The 18,002-nt window shown below is 48.8% G+C and overlaps 1 pseudogene; it reads left to right on the top strand.

Annotated features, from left to right (window-relative positions):
* Window positions 1–512: 512 nt before the first annotated feature.
* On the top strand, window positions 513–1,547 carry LOC113199349 (solute carrier family 25 member 3 pseudogene; annotated as a pseudogene).
* Window positions 1,548–18,002: the final 16,455 nt, after the last annotated feature.

Below are 18,002 nucleotides of genomic sequence, written 5' to 3'. Positions count from 1 at the left end.
ATAAATATTATGAATAAAAATACAGGAAATACAATTCAAGACTGTTTTCATAGATTAATATACTACAGTCAGCTTGGATCTGCTCATACATTGCAAGGATGGTTTGATAGTATAAAAACTACCAAAAAAATTTAAAACATAACAATATGATCCTATCAATAGATCCTTAAGAAGCATATGAAAAATCTAATAGTCACTCTAAGTAGGAACTCTGAAAGAATTAAAAAGTTGTAGCCATTTGATGACTTGAAAAATCTACTTGTCAAACAAACATAAACAGAAAATATTCTAAATGGTGAAATACAAAATCAGTTCAGTTTATACCATAAATACCATGGATTTCTGCTGTTTGCATTATAGTCCAATATGATGTTATATGTTCTAGTCAATTCAGCAAGCAGTGCAATAAAATAATTCATAGAAACTTTGGCCGGGGTGGGGAGGGGACACCTGGCCTCTGTGAGCAGGGGAGCCTTTCCAAGGAGAGGTCGGCTGTTCTCTGTCTTAAGAAGATGTGCTCCTCTCTGGTACACATGGCATGGGCAAACCCTTCAACATGCCACACCTGCAGCTGGTGCACGATGGCCTCTTGGGACCCAGTAGCAGCCTCACCAGGCCCCTGTGCCCACCCCAACATCTCGGCAAGCTGGCAGCCTGCTGTAGAAGAGAACAGCTGTTACTGTGGCTCCATGGAGTTTTATGCACATGGGGCTTTGGTGGGGTCTTAAGTTGTGGGCTGACACACATGGCTGTTCCCCTGCATTTAGTGAAATGCTGTATACAGGTGAACCCCCAAAAGCACCAGATGCATTGAATGGATTCTCCTTATACTTAAGGAGGATGGTGTTCTGGTTAAAGGATGGGTCCAGCTTTCACTGGCTCCTCTAGCCAGGGCTTTGCAGCTTGGCTTTCATGAAGTTTTCAAAGCCTTGGATAGAACCTGCATGGGGAGGAGAATGCCTATCTCTGGAGCACATCATTATGTTTGGCTGTCTCTGCCAGAGCTGAGTTCTTTGCTGACATTGCCCTGGCTCCTAAAGAAACTGCGGAAGGTCAGATTCAAACTCAACCAGGCTATGCCAACACTTGGAGGGATGCAGCTCCCAAAATGTATATGGAAAAAGGCAAAAAAGCATTGCTCCCAGGAGGGCTCCTCTCTGTGTGAGACAGACACTGTGCACCGAGATGAAGGCCACCTGTGCTGAGTGTGCTGTTGAAGCATCATTCAGGTCTGTGGTTTCTAAGCCCACCAGCGAGTACACAAAAGCAGTGCAGCTGGTTGGGACATATGTGGCAAGTGACACAGCTAGAGTCTTCTTTGCAACTGACCCTTACCCTGCTGATTCTGGAGTGTCCATGCTCCTCAGGTCCTCAGAGACTTGGACCTACAGGTGTGTGGCAGGGACTCTGCCCGTGTCACCATGATCGGCACTCTCACTCTACTGTGGCGGTTCATCTGTGGCTCCAGGAAGGTCCACCTCAGCCTCCCTGCCCTTTGCCACCTGAGAGGCCAGAGTTCACTCGGCGTAACTCAGGGGATAGGTTGAAGCAAATGGGGACTGACTCTGCTTGTTGATCAGTGTTGAAGAAGGTGTGCAAAAGCAACCTTCAAATATTTGACAGTGTAGGAAATTGTCTATTCCTGATATATAATCACTGTAGCACCTTAAGGCAAGAGTTTCAAACTCAACTGCTGAAAGAAACACTTCTGTACATGAAAAAAATCATAAAAATATTGAAAGCAATACTACTATTTGTTTTTACTTTCAATATAATTTTATGCCATCCAAAATCAAGGGCTTCTATTTTAAAAGCCACCTTAATGGGAAACAAAATTACTGGATTAAAGATAAAATACAAAATTTTATCTTGCATTATATTAACAATAAAAAATCTTGACATAAAATGGAAAAATATTTTTACAATAGATCCAAAAAAACAATTAAGAGCTAGGAATGATTTTAATATGAAGATAGAGGTCCCAAATAAAGGTAATTATAAAATCACACTGTGGGACATGAATTAAGTGCTGACTGTCTCAGTCTGTTCAGGATGCTAAACCCACCACATGTTTAGTGGCTTCAACAACCAACATCCCTTCCTCTGTGTTCAGGAGGTGGAAGTCCAGGGCCAGGCTATGGGCTGGTGGGATTCTGATGGGGCTCCTCTCCCCTACCCTATTGCATACAGTGCCCTTCTCACTGTGCAGAACAGAACAATGAATTTCTCTGCTCTCCCAGAAAGACACTAACCTTCATACTCCACCTTCATGCCCTCATGATCTTAATCACCCCAAAGGCCTGGCCTCCTAATACCCATGTATTAGTGGTAGGGTTTCAACTTAGGGATTTTAAATGGACGCATTCATCCTATAACATGGAACACGAGGAGACATACGTGTTGGAATTAGAGAACTTAATCTCACAAAATGTGTGTTTCTAATTACATCGCATGCATGTTTCTAATTTTACATCACATGGTTACTGTAGTTCTAATTAAAATCCAGTGGCAGAGAATGTTTTGTCCTTAAGTCTCCTTTCTCTCTTTCTTTATAAGAACTCAGGACTTTCTGGTGATGAAACTGTGTTTGCCACCTTCCTTTGCTTCCCGTGGAACTGGTGCTCTCGGGTTTATGAAGTCAAGTGGAACCTATGGGTGTCACTAAATGAAATACGTGAAGACACAAAGAGCAGAAGGCATTATGCCAAACTGGGAGTACAGATCATGAGGGGTGAGGTTTTGGATTATTACCATCCTACTTTCTAAATAGACCTGACAGTACTATACTATATTTTTAAACTATTTAACAAAAGAAATAAAAATAGTGGAGATCGGAGACCATGTCTTCCATTTCTTGAACATTGTTTAGATCCTATAATGGTTTTGAAATGTCTTCTGAACTATAAAAACCTAGTGAGGGAAAGGGAGTGAATCTGGCATTCTCCGTTTGTCCCATTTTATGCTTCAATTAGAAATGGTGGTTTTCTAATTCCTTGCTTTGTGTCATTGGGCAAAAAAAATGAGCTCATAAGAGAACATGCAGTCTGCAAAAGTAGCTTTTTAGAAAATGCTTAAAACAGGAGTGTGTGTTTGCTGAAACCCTCTTAAGAAACCAGAGAAGCCGGATGGCCTCTAGGGGAACCAGCAGCCTTCCTCCCCCTTCTCCCACCCGCTGTTCCTATTCAGGCCTGATTTGCAACAGAGGGTGGAGGCAGCAGATCTTGTGAGATGGTAGCAGGACATCAGGGAAGTGCAGTGAGGACCTAGCTGGTGGGATGGGGCCAGCACCTACAGATAACACAGGAGGCAAAGTGGAAAGGTCACCCACATGCTCATGTGTGCCCTGGTGCCTGCAAGATCCCACCTTGGGCAGTCCCTGGTCACCCAGGCTTTGAAGCAGATTATGTGAGTGCTTGGACAAATGTGCTCTGAGTAGGGCTTAGGATGGCTCTCAGGGAACTGGTGCTGGAAGACAGCACCTAGGGCAAACTGGCTCCTGCCTTCATGCAGCCTTAAGCTTTAGGTATCATGGAATTCAAAATGGCAGTGCTTTACAAAGCCAAGGTTCTGGGGAGACAAGAGCCCTGTCCAGGTCCAGGTCAGCTACTTGCCTAGGGTGCCCGTGGCCTCCTAATACCCACGTATTAGTGGTGGGGTTTCAACTTAGGGATTTTAAATGGACGCATTCATCCTATAACATGGAACATGAGGAGACATATGTGTTGGAATTAGAGAACTTAATCTCAAGGGCTCCTGCCCTTGGTGCGATGCCTGGTGTGCAAGACACACTCCAAGTTGCACTACTGAATGTGTGCGCCAAACAATGAGCTTTCTTTAAACCTTGAGTTCCTGAGAGTGCCACCTCACTCTCGAAAGCTCTGGAGGTCTTGCCCCTGGATGTCTCCAGCCCCAGAGGTGAACCATCAGTGCTCAGCAGACGGTGTTCCTAGGCTAGGCCAGAGGCTTGGAGATGTGGCCCTGGAGTGCCTCAGAAAGACCTGATCTCATAGCAAGACAGTGATCTGTGGGGAGAGAGGGGACATGGGCTGCACCACTTGTACTTTGCAGGTGTGTGTTTTATGGCTGCTCCTGGGCCACCCTGCAGGCCTGAGCATGTGTGTTGGCAGGGCCACCTCCCTCCTCTTTCCTCCCCAGGCCCCAGTGAATCTAGGCCCTGCAGCCCTCAAGAAGCTGTTGCCTGCTTCCAGGCACAGATGTGCCTTGTGTTCCAGGAAAGGTCTCAGGAGAGCAGTGAAAGAGAACGGTGTTGGGTTTTGTGCAGGAAACCTTTTTTCTACCCTTTCAACAACCCCAGCCTTGCCTGTTGTGGCCAATGCTCCACCCGTATTGCATCCTGTTACTCTTCCGGTCTCCAAAGCCCTGAGTGGATTCTCGAGTAATGTCTTCCTGGCTTCCCAGACCAAGAGGAAGGAGGACCATGCAGTTCTGTACTTTGCTAGGGCTTGGCGTGAGAAAAAGGCTCTGCATTCATTTCATTAAAAACACAGCTGAAGATCTTCCGCCCCTCTTCTTCAAGAGGTCAAACTCTGTGCTAGATGCTCACCTGAACCACTGACCCACACAAAACCAGACTTCCTGTGTCCTAAGGTCATCAAAACGCATAATCTTAATTCCCCTGGGGACTATTTCCATTTTCTCATTTATAAAGGGCAATGTGAACTGGTTTTTTTTAATTAACTAGCTGTCCCAAAGTTTAATAAAACCCATCCTTGCTGTGCTTCACGCCTGCTTGGGAAAGTGCTCACATCCAGGCTGGAGTGAAAATCCAGGTGATGTGGCTTTTGTTCCATGTGGCCCTTGGAGGATGGAAAAACCAAAATCCCACAAAATATGCAAGTAACTGAGCCTTCATAAAATGCCCTTCCTTGGAGACACAGAGCAGTGGCCATCGGGTTTACCTGGATGCCAGTCAGAAGGGAGATCACAGTGGCTGAGCCACCCATGGTCAAGCCCGTGGTGTGGGCTACCCTGAGGGCTTTCAGCCTGACCCTTGGTCACTTTCCCTGGCCTTCTTGGCTGGTGCCAGCTCAGGATCTCCCTGGCACCTTCTATTCTTCCACTGATAACACAGGCTGGGGCTCTGGCTGCTCCTGTCATAGGCAGGGCCCTGTCTCTCTGAAAGGCCTCTTTCCTCTGCAAGTCCCTACTACCTGTGGGCTTGCACTTCACTTCTTGGCTTCCCCTGGTGTCCAAGACTGCCCTGATTGCCAAGCCCAGGGTGGGACCATCGCAGGAAGCCCCTGGCCTTCTAGCTTCACTTTGTGCTTTGCCAGCAACATCTCCTGGGTCCCCACCACTGTGCCATGGGGTCCTGGCAAGATTATCCTGCTGGCTAATGTTTTCAGAGTGAGGGAGGGCCTCCTGGGAGCAAAAGAACTTGAGTCCCAATTCCTGCCAGGATTATCCTCTTCATACTGAAGCACAGGTCCTCCATAAATGCAAGGATCAGTCCCCACTGACCACAGCTCCGCGTCCGGTTTTCCACTGTGTGAGGGTGTGAAAACAACACTCTTGGTTCCATGGGAACTCTGCTTTGAATCTTAGATCTTGGTCTTTCCCCAAGCTGGCGATGTGCACTGTAGGACACCCTCTCAATGCTGGGCAGCCACAGGGGTCACTGCCCACGGCCAGCCCTGTGATCACCAGGGGAGCAGCAACACTCCACAGTCACTGGGAGTGGCATTTTGGATCTTATGCTTTATTTCCACATGCCCTCGTGTGTGAAGATGCCCACCTGTTGTACGCAGCATGTTCAACACTTCCTACAAACGGGGCTCTGTGTGGGGCTTTTGTGTGTACTGTAGCCTGCGTGAGCATTCTCAGCAGGTTGAAGGCAGGTGAGGCTGAGCGGGGAGTTTGGTGGGTCAGGGGCACTGAATGCCTTTCCACTTATAGCAGGTGTGTCAGGAGGGGCCCCCTTTGAGGGGCTCCTGAGGTCAACACCATGGAGTTCCTCTCTTCTCTCTTCCCACCACATCCTAGAGTCGCTGAGATTTCCTCTAAAGGAAAAGGGGTAGGTTTCTCCCACACACCTGTCCATAGCAATCACCCTCTTCTGTTGATCTCTGAGCCTGGGAGCAGCTCCCTAGGAGCAGACCCTGTGAGCTGCTCATCCCCGGGATACCCTGGAAGATGCTTCTGTCCTTAGAAGCTCTGCTCATCTTCCAGTGTGGGTTGAGCTGTGTCTATAAGACCTCCTGGTCCAGGAGGTCCTGGTTCAGGAACCCATCAGCTTCCAAAGGGTCCATGACTCGCAGGGATTCTTCAGCCTCCTTCCAATTGTGTGTGAGTTTCTGTGTGGGATTTTTATTTTCCAGAGGCAGAATCTGCAGTGTTCATCATAAATTCAAAGAGGCGTGCGATGCTAAAAAGATTCAAGACAGATGTTTACTTGAACTACTTTCTACATTCTGATATCCCATGAGACTCTGATCATGTTTGCAGCTTCACCACCAAACCAAACCTAAAAACATTTATCTGGGAGTGTCAGGATGAAATTTCTGGGCTCCATTTGGCCTGCTGGAGGCACCCATAGTTTCTAAAGTGGGCATGGCATGCACCCACCTTGCTATGATTAATGATCTCCAGCAAATTTTGAGGTTTACTGGGTGGTACCACAAATCATTTTCTGCTTCTCACAGTAACCACCTTCATCAAAGGCCTCTGTCCCCTGAAGACCCCCCAAGACTTTTCTAAATCCACCTGCCCTTGACCTGGCATGGCTGTCTTGAAAGGCCAGAACAAAGGCCTAACAATGGCAGAGGGATCACTGCATCATGGGAAGCTACCTCAGAGAGCTGAGGATGTTTCCTGTGTTTGGAGAATGCAGAACTCACCAGAGGGGCAGTCTAGGGTGGCTGGGAATTGGAGGCCACAACCTAGGACCCTGGACATGGCAATTCAGTGGGTTCTAACTGCAGTGAACTCTCTCAAAACTCCATGCAGTTTTTAAATACTTCCTGCTCTGATCAACACAGGTCTCTGCCCTCCCTTCTGTGCAAATCCCAGATGCTAGTGCCTCTTCACTACAGACCCCTGGCCTCATTTGTGGTCTTTGCTTGCATGTCAATGCAACGTCTTGGACTTGACATTCCAGCCACTAACTCCTGATTTGTCTATCATTTCACAGTCTTTGCAGCTTGTGGTCAGCATTGGTGAACTTGTTAGATGATCGCAACCTCTCACACTGGAATATCACACTCACAGAAACTACAGCCATCAGCAAGGCCATGTGGTTACCCTGTGAGTGCAATGACTGTGAACTTGCCCAGGGCTCCCTGTGAGTACTTGTGCCTGCCGAGGTCACTGCAGCTTGCTGGGCATATGGCTTCTGGATTCTGTTTCTGTACTAATTCAAATGTTAGAAAGCAAAGACCATGCCACCTCACTCTTTTACAGAGAGTTATTTTTGACAAATTTAATGTAATCCCGCTTTTTAGTAGCAGTCCAAATAAGATCTTGGTTGAAGTCAGTGTGGACCATCCTCTGTGCAAGGTCTAACCTGAGAAACTGTGAGTTTCAAGAGGGTTGTCTCCTGCAAGTGGATCTGTATGCCTTCTTTTATCATGAATAATAAACATGTATAAACAAAATGTATTACACATAAGTTTATGCATATTTATTTTCTGTTTTACATGAAAGAATACTTCAGCTCAGATTCATGACCAAATACGGCTTAAAGAACGATGGGGGTTTTAATTCTAAGGACCCTAGTTTATTTTGGTCCACCAAGTGTTTCAAATCTTTGCAAAAACACTGATTCAGCTCTTGAGGTGGGGGGTCAGGTGCAGGGGCAGGACCTGGGGGTCATGATGCGAAGACCTCTCTAGTCCCCATTCACTTTCTTCCTGATTTTGGTTTAAGATTTGACTGGGCACAATCTCAATCTCTCTCTTTACTATTTTTAAATTCCTGTAGGTCTTCAGCCCTATGTTTCCTCTCCACTGTTTCCTAGCAATCCTGAACACTTCTGTTGCAAGTCCTCTTCATGAAAATGAGGGATAAGAAGTGATATTTTTTTGTCTCAGATCCAAATGTGTGAAATTGTCCCAAATTTGCTCTGGGTGGTTTCTTGGCTCTAGGTCATTTGATGAATGCTTTAATAATCAAACAACAGTGGGTTTCAACGTCTTGCCTTTGCGTGTGGGCTTCTCACTTCAGACACTCACTGCTTCCACTTTGTGGGGGCTGTGGAGCTGGAGGCCCTGTCCTCGCAGCCTTGGCTTAGTGAGAATGTGGTCTGCACACAGCAGCCTAGGTGACTGCTCTCCGGGCCAGGATTGTCTTAGAGCAGTCCTGTCCATCCCCTGCCCCTGAGAACTACTTTTTCTCAGGCTCTCCTGCCAACGGTTTCCAACCAGGCTCAGAGAAAGAGAGAGAGTTGGTCCTGCCTCTGCTCCTGTCCCTCGCCCACGTGATGGCCACTCTACACTCCCAGACCCTAACAGACAGGCTGTCCCTGTGGTCCCAGCCTCTGTCTGGCCCACATATAAATCCTTATTCTCCAGTGTGGGTTCTGGGTGTGCCAACGACATCCGTTTCCTAGGGAGCCTCCAACAACAGGTGGCTTAAGACAACAGAAATTTACTTTGTCAGCGTTCTGGTTAGAAGTCCCAAATCGGGGTGTCTGCAGGGCCAGGTTCCTTGGGATCCTGGCCTTACCTTTCCGGGATGCTGGCGTGGCCACAATTCCTGCTGTCCCTGGGTCTGCCATGGACCCTTCCCATTCCTGTCTCCGTCTTCGCCTCTTTTCTGACATCTTCCCCTTTCTGCAGGACATTAGCCATGTTGGATCAGCAGCCACTACTCCAGGATAGCCTCCTTTGAATTCACCCAGTTACATTTACAATGATCTTACCTCCAAATAGGCCCCATTCTGAGGCACTGGGAATTAGGACTTCAACCTGTCTCTGGGGAATCCAGCTCAGCCCTTAACACCCCTCTGCCTCGATGGTGGCCTGCTGCAGATGCTTACCTTTGTGGTCTTCCGCTGCCCACTGTAGGCGGCTCAGCTCTCTGGGGGCCTTTCTACCCGTTCCAGGTTAAATCCCTCTGCTGGACTCTGTTAGGGCTTCGTATCTTGGCCGACCTCCACGGACTGTCCTCAGAGCCAGGGCTCCTTGGCTCTGCTTTTGCACCTTCCTGTCCTTTCTGTGTAGTTACTGGCTTGAGGACCAGGACAAGACAGGGCCAAACTGAGGAATCAGAGCAGGTGCCTCCCTCCCCATTAGAGCTGTCCAGGATACACACTCGCTTCAGAAAAAGCTTTGAGCAGACTGCTGCCCACGGGAGGTGGGAAAATCTGAAATGAGTAAGACAGGGCTCCCCCACACAAAGATGTGTTTAACGGATGCCAATCATGGGCCTCCTCAGTGAAAAGCACAATAAACCCAAAGAGCAACTTGGAACATTTCCAATTTCCTTCACCTCCATGACACTCCTGAACACCCTTGTTTCTCCCCAGTTGCTTTCATTGTCACTTGGCATAGGTCTTTATATTCTTATAGGAAACTCATGTCTGTGACAGGCGAGGCCCTCTGTGCTGCCCCAGAGCAGCTGGGCCTGGAAACACTGTGCCTCTCCGTTGGCCCTGCAGGACGTGGTGTGCTCTCCTATTGCACGCCATTAACAGGCTCTGTGAAAACCCTGACCAAGTGCCATCCGTGCAGGTATTGCTGTCCCAGGGATACTATCCACTATCAAATGAACTTGGGGAAACATGGGGGTAAATGACTGTCAATCAATGGGCTATAAGAAGCTTCCTAAAATAATGGATGCAGAAAATTCTTCTGGCCAGATTTATACCACCCCAAAGTCAAGGCATGAAAAGGGCCCTGGTTTTCTGAATGGAGTCATGCAGTCATCTGCAGGCAGCAGAGGACATGTAACTCTGTGTATTAAGTTGATTCCTGGCCCATTAGCTGACTACTTTGTTCAGCAATAGTTGGCAGGATCCATTGCCCATCAGGCTTGCTTCTAGGCAATAGGAAGAGCGTGGAAAACAACCAGTGGTGGTGGGGGTGTCCTCAGGGAGCCTGAACACTAGTGAATCACAGACAGTGACAACCCAGCATAGCAGTGAGCCAGAGAGGCCTTCATGGGAACCCTGGGAGATGCACTGGAATGGCCTGAGGGTGATAGGGTCACGTCTGGGGCTGTTCTCCCAGAAGCGCAAGCCTCTCCAAGGAGGTAAGGCTAGTGCTGGGTCTGAAGGACAGGAGATGCTCTATGCAAAACTGGGGAAGGACATTCCAGACAGAGAGAAAGTTAAGTATAAATGCCAAACCGCAGGAACAAACTCAAGGAGTATAAGGAACATAAGCATCGATGTCTGAGCATGTCAATCAGGGGCCAGAGATGAGATGAAGTCAGAGGGGGAGCAGGCCAGGTTGGGTAGGGTCTTGATGAGTTGTTACTTCACTTGGTTATCAGTGAGAACTTTGGGGAAGGTTTTCAAGGCACAGAGAACTCCATCATCTCCCATGTGTAGCATGGACTTTGGGGAAGAAAGGACCAGGGAGACCAGGGTGGCCCAATGAGAGATGGCCCCTGGCTCCAGGGTGAATAGGCAGCTACAAGGGGCACTTTGGAGGTAGGGTCCACAGGATCAGCAATGAACTGTGATGGGGTATGCTGGGCAGACTTTATGGTGGCTCCCACATACCCGACCTCCTGACATTATTTTTGCCCTGTGTAGCCCCTCTGTAGAATGTGGAAGGGCTGTGACTTGTTTCTGCCAGGATAAGGGAATGTGATGGAATGGGGATTTGGGTTTTCATGTGAAATTGTGCCTTCCTTCTGGCTGGCAGACTCCACTGGCTTTCACCTTGGGGTTTTGAGGAAGCCGGTGGCCATGTGACAGAAGCAGCACCTGTCCAGTAGCCAGCAATGAGCTGATGCTCCCAGCCTAGTAACCTATAGGGAATGGTGTCCTGCTCAGCCCAGCCTCAGCTGCACCTCTGCTGGGCAGCAGCCTGTGAGAGACACTGTGTGCACCCAGCCCCCAGTCACTGGGGCCACAAGTGCTTCAGGCCACTAAGATTCCAGCAACATTGCTGTGTGGCAATTGATCACTATTGCCTGGGGTGAGCAGAAATGAGGAGTTGAGACTGACATCAAGGTCTGAGCAGAGGGTGGAAGGTAGAATTAGCTAATGAGACATGGAGGCCTAGGGAAGAACCGCTTTAGTGGGACACGGGGGTGTGGAGGTTCCTAAGAGTGGCTGGACAGGTGTGCATGGAGCCCAGCAAGAGGGACAGTCAACTCTGCTCACCATCTAGGCCCTCAGGTCAACCACAGGGCAACCCCGGGCCTCCCTGTTGATGGTGCTGGGGTGGCCATCCAGGCAGCTCCTCTCTTGCTCCTCCCACTTTGCCAGGCTCACTTCCCTTATCCAGTGCTTTGGGGCCTCCTGGTCTCCGTGTTACCATTCCCCATCTCCCTTTGCCCCAGCCATTCCCTATGTCGGGTACAGCTTACCCCGACTCCGACTCTCTCCCACTTCTTCCTTGGGATGACCGGACTTTGGACCTTCGCCTCCTTTCCTCAACTTCCGGCCCTGTCTACACCCACATTCCAAGCCCATTCTCCCAGAAGCCCACTGCCTAGGAGTAAAGACAGCCCGGGGGTTGGTCCTGGGACGGAGTGTGGACTTGGAGGGGCTGGGCCACCTGAGCAGTGGCTACTTACTGGCTGTGTGAGAGATGTAATGTGTCCCAACATCAACCATGTGCTTGTGGTGACACTCAGTGCCCAGGCACTGAGGAATGAAAGCAAAGGAGGTTCTGGTCACTCCGCAGGGTGGGCAGTGGCACAGTGCCGGGTACCCTGCTTGGTTTTCACCAGAGTGAAAAAGTCCACCAGACTAACACTGCCTCCCAGCTCTGGAACTCAGATTTAAAATGATTTCCACTTTTCTCTGTGCATGGCCCTGCCCTTACCAATTGCCCAGGGTGCTCCAGACCCATGTCTGGGGTCCCTCCCTTCCTCACTGTGCAGTCCCACCTCTCCTCTGGACACCCAGTGGTGCCTGCACTGTCACCTGGGCTCCTCCACACTCCCTTATGCTGGCTTCTCACTCAACATGACACTTTCATGCCTACCCTTCCAGTGTCACAAAGATCTTGCTGCCTAAGCCCAGAGGTCACAGTTCTGTCTTCTTGAGCCTATGCCATGGTTACCTGTGTGGGCCTCGCTGTATGCTATCACATTGCCTTCCACCTGTCTGCCCCCTCTTCTGTGCCCTGACTGTGATGACAGTGTGTGTCCTCAGCCCTGCTCTCTGTGGGTCCTGGGCTGCTGACCTGGTCTGGATGGCCCAGGCCTTGCTCTCCAACCACACTCACCACATTCCCATGGAGCTGTTGCTCCTCTAGCTTCATCTCCATGAGTGGCCACTGTGACTCCGTTTCCAGCTCAAGGCCCTACTGGTTGCTGAGCTGTGTTCTGCAGACCCAGCTCCCGCAGCACCTCTGCCTCTCCTACTGGTCTCCACCTGCACCGGCCACCTCTCACAGGCCCAGGGCACTGCACCAGCCCTCTCCCTGGTCATCTTGCTCCAGGCTTCTCTCCTTCCACCCAGTTCTCCACACTGAGTGACCTGATAAAACACAGACCCACCAAGTCTGCTGAAGCTGTGGCCACCCCACAGCCCCCAGTGCCCAGCTCTCAGCCTGGCCTCTGGGGCCTTCCTGGAGGCTGCCTTGGCTCCGCATTGGCCTCTGTCTTGCTCATCCCTCATTCCACACTCCAGATACGCTGGACTCTTGGCAGTAGCCCAGGTGTCCCAGTGTCTCTGCCTCTTGCCTCTCCATAGGCTGCATTCTCCAGCTGCCTCCTCCCCACCCCTCATCAGGCCCAGCTCAGGCGAGTCTGGCCCAGGGACTCACTAAGGCTACGCAGCGCTCCCTGAGCAACCGGCCCAGGGGAGCACCTGTGCAGGGTGTCTCCTGCCTGCCTGCCTGCCCACCAGCCTGCTCCCTTCCTGGGAGGGCGTTGCTGTACCTTAGCTACCATGATGCCTCCAGCGCCCAGCATAAGGCCTGGCAGGTGTGGCCCACCTGAAGAGCTGCTGTTGGAACACAGCCCTATGAGGCCATAGCCTGCCATGTTCCAGCCCAACTCCCGTCAGCACCCCCACGTGGCGCTTTCTCGTCCATAGACTCCTCCTGGCTCTCCCGGCCACTGTCACTCTTGGTTTCAGCTGAGATTTCACATTGCTGAAGCCCTCTGTGGACCACCCCCCACCCCGGCCGCCGCCAACTCCTTTGGAACGCAGGACACTGGGCCGTGATCTTGCTCCCTTGTTGACATACAAAGACGAGCCCTCTCCTCACTGCAATAGAACATCTTCCATGTTCCCACACGTTAGAAGCTGCCTGACACATGAAAGGTCTCAAAAAACCACAATCTCTTGATGGGTAAATTGGGAAAGCAACTGATGGTAACTAGTGAAGAGTGCTGTTTCTGAGGAGGGACGGAAGAGACCAGCATACTTACCAAACCCCAGGCGACATCCTGGGTGGGAAGTTGCGAAATGAGTTCCACTGACTACCACTGAGCAGAGTGCTGAGAAGGCCACAAGGGGCTGGGCCGGTGCGGGTGGAGTCCTAAGAACAGAGCAAAGCCAAAGCCGAGAGGGCCTTCAACTTGCTCCACCCACTCTGCATACCTGGCTGGGGTCAGCAGGACATGGATACTCACTGCGCTGTTGTCAACAGGACTCTGGATTGGAAGAGAGAAGCTGCAGGCAGAGATACTGTGCGGGACGTTTGCTGGGCACGACCTCCACCTGCCTGGCCAACCCTCAGGCGTCAGTCTGATGGAGAATAGATGTGCGCACGTCCGCTGCTTCGGTCTTTCTGCATTATCTCCCACAGAGTCAGTTGAACGTAATCTGCAGAAAGAGAAATCGCCATTTAGTGCACCTTAGAAATCCTGATTAACAACGTGCTTCATCCTGCACTCACTGCCAGTCACTTCTTAGTATTGTGTGAAGAAGTAGAGACTCTGCAGGGACTTACACTAAATATAATAATCCTTTTCTCAGAAAGTGGTTACAACAGCCAAAAACAGACTAACTTTTGTTTGAGAAAGGATATGGGAAGGACAGGAAGATGGCGGCGGGGAGTGAGTGAGCCGCTCTGTGCTCCGCGCCACCGCCACCGCAGCGTATGTTGCTGCTTCTTAAAAGAAGAAGTAAAGATCATTAAAGGAGATCTGTCGACAAGGATTCAGCACCGTGTCAAGAAAAGGGCCTAGATGGAGTGAATCCGCCACGACTTCAGCGCGAGCAGTAAGGCTGCAGCCCCCGAGCTGCCGGGCTCCCTGGGCCCCTTCTCATTCCCCTCTCCGCCTCGCTTCTCCCCCGCCATCTCTCCTCCCACGCTCACTCCCTAAATCTAGATCTCAATCTCTTTCCCCCACCCCACCCCCTCTCTCGCGTGCCCAGTACCCGGCCCGCGCGGGCCCCGAGGCGCTGCCTCCCCTCCCCCAGCCCGCACCCCCTCCACGGGGGTCCCGAAGGCCACAGCTTGGCCGCAGCCGCTGCCGCTGCTGCCGACACCGCTTTCCACGGAGCACCTTAGAACAGACTCTTAACCGGGAGAGTGAGCTGCCGAGTAAAATGGAACAGCTGATAAGATGAGTGACAATTTAAAATCTAAATGATCCAACATGGCGGCGGACGCGGAGAGATCAAGTCTCTAACCCCTTCAGCTGCACGGGCATAGGGAGAAGTAAATTGTCAAAATACTGTTCGCTCAGAACCACTAGGCACGGTTGAGCTGAAGTGGACCCCGGGCGAACAGTCTAGCCTTCTCAGAACACACCGAGCCCGAATTGGCTGCATTCTAACTCCGGTTCGCCTGCTTCATGTGACTCAGCACTAATGATCCCACTGAATATCTAGTCGGCCCACCTGAACTCAGAGCGGTAAAAGCCAACTGAGCACCACAGCCAGACCCAGGGAATCAGGAGTGACGCAGGACTAGCGGCGCAGAACTCCCAGCTATCGCTATCACCAGTGCTGACAACAGGTCCCTTGCACCAGCTATCAGGGGAGTTGCTGCTACCTGAGGGCAAACAAATTCGCTGGGGGCCCTCAGCCCCAAGCCCTACAAACTTAGGGTCTGAGGGAGGCAAACAGAAAGGGTGTGCCCAGGCACCCATGAAAACAGGGCTCCCAGGAGCAGCAGACCTGGTGTGTAGTCAGTACTGTGGTGAGTGTCACAGGTGAGCGGGGCCTGGCTTGAGGAACCACAAGAGAAGGCCCTAGGCACTCAGGATTGGAGACCCACACAGTCTGGGAAGAAGAGCTGAGACACAGTGATTGGTTCCCACCTATCAAGAAGAGAAGCCTGGCCCAGTGGGCATAGCTCCACCAACTGGAAGAGAAGTTAATCAAGCTATATGACTGCATGTATTATTATTATTATTTGTTTTTAATGATTATTATTAGTATTTTTTTTATTTTTTTTTTAATTTTATTTTCACTTTTTGTTGTTGATGTAGTTGTTGTTCTTTAACGTTCTTATTAATGGTTTCAATTTTTTTAAATTCTTTTTATTTTATTAGTATTACTATTATTTTTTAAACTTTAATTTCCATTTTTTTACTATCATTATAAAATTTTTTCTTTTTTTTTTGGTTTTAAATTTTTATTTTTTTCGTTTCTTCTTTCTTTCTTTTCACTTTTTTTTTCTTTTGTCTTCTCACTTCTTTTCAATTTTCCTATTCCCCCTTCCTTGAATTCTACCTGCCTATACTCATTCTCTTTAGTGACTTCTTCCCTCCCCTTCTAATATCTCTCCTCCCCAGTGCCTGCAAGCTAGGCAAACCTGCAACCCACGGGCGGGTCAGGTCCAGCAACCTGCCGAGTGACAGAACAGCTACACGTGTCTGCAGGGAACGCGGACAGGACCCACAAGTAGGACAGGGCCGGTGGCTTGCTGAGGGGCGTAACCGACCCCTCCCCCAGTGCCTGCAAGCTAGGCGAACCTTCGACCCATCGGGAGGTTAGGCCCAGCAACCTGCGGAGTGACAGAGGTGCCCCTCGTGCCTGCTGGGTAGGCGGACCTTTGACCGACCAGCAGAGCAGACCTAGGGCCTGCCAGCGTGGTAGACGGATCACACCAATTGGAGGAGGATCACAGCCACTACCTGCCCTGCAAGGGTGATTTTTCAACTATACAAGAGCAATATAAATAAATAGAGAGAAAATTTCAAAACACAACAGTTTCACCAAGCAGAAAGAAACGCCAGCAGTGTGAAAAGACAAGGAAAGAAAGGATCACAGGCAATGCAGGTCAACTCAACTTTAGAAGAGGTAATAGGTGCATCAGATGGAATGTCAGATAGAGAGGTCAGGATATACATGCTTCAGATGATCTGGAGTCTCAAGGAAGACATGAGACAGCAAAATCAGATAATGAAAGATCACATTGACAAACAAATCCAGGAAGTAAAAGATCAATTTCACAGGGAGATAGAGGTAATAAAAAACAAACAAATAGAAATCCTAGAAATGCAGGAAACAATAAACCAACTCAAAAACTCAATTGAGAATACTACCAGCAGAGCAGATCACTTAGAAGAGAGAACATCAGACAATGAAGACAAAGTATTTCAACTGGAAAAGAACATAGACAGCTCAGCAAATCTGCTAAGAAACCATGAGCAGAACATCCAAGAATTATGGGACAATATCAAAAGACCAAATTTAAGAGTCATTGGGATACAGGAAGGCACAGAGCTCCATTCCAAAGGAATAAACTGTCTATTCAGTGAAATAATACGAGAAAACTTCCCAGACTTGAAGAATGAGACAGAATCCCAAATCCTAGAAGCCTACAGGATGCCGAATGTGCAAAATCATAAGAGATCCACACCTAGACACATTATAATGAAGATGTCCAACATACAGAATAAGGAGAAAATTTTAAAAGCTGCAAGAGAAAGAAAGCAGATTACATTTAGGGGTAAACCAATCAGGATAACAGCTGATCTCTCAACACAGACTCTGAAAGCTAGAAGATCCTGGAATAACATATTTCAAACACTGAAAGAAAATGGGTTCCAACCAAGAATCGTGTATCCGGCGAAATTAAACTTCAGGATAGAAGATGAAATTAAAACCTTCCACGATAAACAAAAGTTAAAAGAATTCGCAGCTAGAAAACCATCTTTTCAAAAAATCCTTGGCAAAACATTACAGGAAGAGGAAATGGAAAATAACATTGAAAACCAACTATGGGAGGTAGGACAGTAAAGGGGGGAAAGTAGTCAAAGAGGATAACAAATCAGGTTTAGTAACATTAGTAAACAAATATGGCTAGAAGAACAAACCATATCTCAATAATAACCCTAAATGTTAATGGCTTAAACTCACCAATTAAGAGACACAGGCTAGTAGAATGGATCACAAAACAAGACCCAACAATATGCTGCCTACAGGAGACGCATCTGATAGGAAAAGATATTCATAGACTGAAGGTGAAAGGTTGGGAAAAATCATACCACTCATATGGACTGAGGAAACAAGCAGGAGTGTCCATACTCATATCTAATAAAATAGATTTCAAGCCAAAGTTAATCAAAAGGGATAAAGAAGGACACTTCATACTGCTCAAGGGAACCATACACCAACAAGACATAACAATCATAAATATATATGCCCCAAACAATGGTGCAGCTGTGTTCATCAAGCAAACTCTTCTCAAGTTCAAGAGTCTAATAGACCACCATACAATAATCATGGGAGACTTCAACTCACCTCTCTCACCACTCGACAGATCTACCAAACAAAAGTTAAATAAGGAAACTATAGAACTCAACAACACAATTAACAACCTAGACTTAATTGACATATATAGACTATACCACCCAACATCAAGTAGTTACACTTTTTTCTCAGCAGCACATGGAACCTTCTCAAAAATAGACCATATATTATGTCACAGGGCAACTCTTAGACAATATAAAGG

This window comes from Urocitellus parryii, chromosome 9 (genome assembly GCF_045843805.1).
Source record: "Urocitellus parryii isolate mUroPar1 chromosome 9, mUroPar1.hap1, whole genome shotgun sequence".
Classification (NCBI taxonomy): domain Eukaryota; kingdom Metazoa; phylum Chordata; class Mammalia; order Rodentia; family Sciuridae; genus Urocitellus; species Urocitellus parryii.
The sequence above is the reverse complement of the archived record's forward strand: the minus strand, read 5'-3'. Positions and strand labels throughout refer to the sequence as shown.